General features: G+C 39.7%; 1 non-coding gene across 1 annotated transcript; it reads left to right on the forward strand.

Moving 5' to 3' along the window:
• The first annotated feature begins 1,895 nt into the window (after window positions 1-1,895).
• Window positions 1,896-2,062, forward strand: LOC122484610. The gene has a single exon (XR_006297666.1). It is a non-coding gene; the product is annotated as a U1 spliceosomal RNA (small nuclear RNA).
• Window positions 2,063-3,271: the final 1,209 nt, after the last annotated feature.

Here is a 3,271-nt window from a genome sequence, read left to right on the forward strand (position 1 = left end):
GATCCAGTTAAAATACACACAGCAGCTCAGTAAAGTGCTCATAATTGAAAGCTTTTAGTAATACCAAAAGCCCATGACACCTCCTCTGTCTTTTGGAAGCTGATCTCTCCTTAATGTTATCTTTACTGAGAGCATAATGTATGGATAATGAGTCTCAAAAACTATTCCTTAACCTTGAGCTGAGTAGCTGGCCTTTAGCAGTCTACATGGACACATACAGATGTAACACCATGTAAATATCTACAACTACTTGGCAACCCTGGTGGAATTCTAGAAACATAGTGCCTTGGACTTAAAAGGACATCCATAAATGCCTGCTAAAAGAATGAATATATCTACATGGGGCATAATATATAGACTAGTAAGATCAGAGGATTTTAAGCTATTCCAACTTCAGATCAAATACCAACTCTAACTATTCTAAGGTTACATTGGGAAGACTGCTTCCACTCTCTGAGCCTGTATCCTCACCCATGAAATGAGGATGATAATACTCACTCTGGGATGTGCCATGAGGCTGAAATAATGTTTTTATGGATGTAGGTATGTATGTATGCATACATATATATTTATACCCATAATGGCCAAGATTCTAGATTAAAACTTTTCTAACTTTCAAAAATCAATTCTAGCTAGTTTAAGCAAAGAGAGGACAGCTTTAGAATTCAGGGATTTAAAGCTAGGTTTTAAGTAAAAACAGATACAGGGAATAAATGTCAAGACTCTATCTTTGATCTCTTCCTCCTTCTCTGCACCTGCTTTATACTCCATTCTTTTTTCCTAGAGAATCACAATTCTGGAGTTTGCATATTACTCTTCCAACCACCCCCAGACTAACAGACTCTGAATCTTAACTTCATTTGCAAATTCATGGAAGAGAGAATCTAAATGTCCTGGGTTCAGTAAGATGTCCATCCTGGCCCAATTTGCAGTGACCAGAAGACAGGGTCATGTATTACAAAAGTGACTGTTGAGAGGATTGTAGATCAGGTTGGAGACAGGCTTTCCAGATGGAGAATCATTGTGAACTGAACAGATGCATCATAAGCTTGTAATCAGTCTCTAAATTGTTCTCCAAAAAGCATTCAAAACAGAAATAAGATATGTAAGGTACCTGACAAAATGCCCAGAAAATAGCAGGCATTGGACAAGAGGCCATAATTATTATAAAGATGAAATATAAAGATAACCTACATCTATATCTTCATTGAATTAGCTTTCACTGAGCCCCATATTACAGTTTAGACACTGGGCTTCTGCTGGGACTAGTGATGTGACAATGGCTGCAGCCATTAGGATGCTCATTGTCACCCAGAACCGGTGACTGCCTTGTTCATCTCTCCTTACTACTCCCAACATTGTCCTTCACGCAAAGATTTCTCTTCCCAAGACATAGTAATTTTGATATGTTATACAACTCAAAAGAAATGTTCTTTCTATGCAATTCTCACAGTAAATTAATCTCATCTTGATAAGAAAGCAAGCATCCTGACTTGATTTGGAGCAACTTCATGCTCATGTTACTTTCATACAGATATCCCAAAGGCCTTTTCAAAGGGGCATTAGTGTTGTGAGCCTACATCCCACTACTGCAAAAAATTAATCAAAGAGGCAACCAAAAGTCCCTCTTACTGACAAGAGACAGACTGGGTTAGTGGGTACCTCGTTCCCTTCTCCATCCAACAAGGACTCCCGTGATAAAACTCTGAATAACTGGAAAGTCTCATGTAATCAGAATTACACATCCATTAGCCATAATGTTTAAAACAAATCACCTGTATCATGTTGTCCAATTGTCACAGATTAAATACAAATACCCAAGATGAAACAGAAAAATAACTGGTCTTAAAATATAGTAAATATGGAGGAAGAGTAGAGAGTTTTCATGGAAGCAGTTCAGTGCCTGAGCACAGGGAGATACCGTGACCATGAAGGTGGTTTTCCCAGGAGGGAGGCTTATCCAGTGCAATCCAGATGTGCTGACCCCTGCGATTTCCCCAAATGTGGGAAACTCGACTGCCTAAATTTGTGGTAGTGGGGGTTCTGCTCATGTTTTCCCCTCATGATCAAATGTTCAAAAAAGAAAAAAACATACAATAAATATGGGTTCCTGGCCTGAATTCGCTGTCCTCTGCATGCATGCCCTTGTAATAAGCCTCTTTGTCCTCACTTGTCCTCAGTTTTCTCTTGAAGAAAGAGGGTCTTGAATTTTAAATTTTCTATGATTCCTTTCTTTTTAAAGTTTATGTATTTTGAGAGAGAGAAAGAGAGAGAAAGTGGGGGAGGGGCGGGGGGGGAGAGAGAGAGAGAGAGAGAGAGAGAGAGAGAGAGAGAGAGAGAGAGAGAGAATCCCAGGTAGGCTCTGTGCTGTCAGCACAGGGCCCAATACGAAGCTTGATCTCCAAAACAGCAAGAGATCATGACCTGAGAGGAAATCAAGAGTCAAAATAACTGACTGAGCCACTCAGGCACCCTTTTTCCTTTTAATTCTAAATCAAACATTGTGTCACATTGGCTGTGAAGGTACCAAGTTCTGTTTCCTTCTCTTATTTTTTGATAACATTAGTATATACATACGGTGGGAGAATTTAAAAAACACAGATATAAAAATACAGATATAAAACACAGATATAAAAAATAACCCAAACTCCAGAATGTCTGAGCAGCTCAGCTTGTTAAGCGTCTCACTCTTGATTTCAGCTCAGGTCATGATCTCACAGTCCTGAGATCGAGCCCCATGTCACCTCCACACTGGCGTGGAAACTGCTTGGGATTCTCTCTCTCCCTCTCCCCCTGCTCTTCCCCTTCCCTCTCTCTCGCTCTCAAAACAAAACAAATTAATTATAATAATAATAATAATAATAATAAGCCAAACTCTACCTGCTAGTCTCCCCTGGATCCAATATTATTGTTTTCGGTTTTATTCTTTAGAGTCTTCTTTATTTCTCTGCATGCATATGTAATTTGCTTTGCAAAAATGGGGTTTGTATCATGTATAAAGTGTTTGTGCACGTTATTTATGCCATGAGCATGTGGGAATGTATGTCATATCTATTGCTATCCAGCATCTTCTAAGCACCTTAACTGTAGTTGAGCCAATCCGTGCACCACTCTGACATAGATGCTCACTCCACTTTCCAGCCTCTTTAGCTGTTAGGATGTAGCCTAGGTGATCCAGCCTTCGTGGGATGCTTGGGTCTTTCATTTTGAAGAGGGTGACATAAGGTAGGGACTCCAACTGTAATGCATTTCTCAGCATGGCATAGCCAAG

This window comes from Prionailurus bengalensis, chromosome D1 (assembly GCF_016509475.1).
Source record: "Prionailurus bengalensis isolate Pbe53 chromosome D1, Fcat_Pben_1.1_paternal_pri, whole genome shotgun sequence".
In the NCBI taxonomy this organism is placed as follows: domain Eukaryota; kingdom Metazoa; phylum Chordata; class Mammalia; order Carnivora; family Felidae; genus Prionailurus; species Prionailurus bengalensis.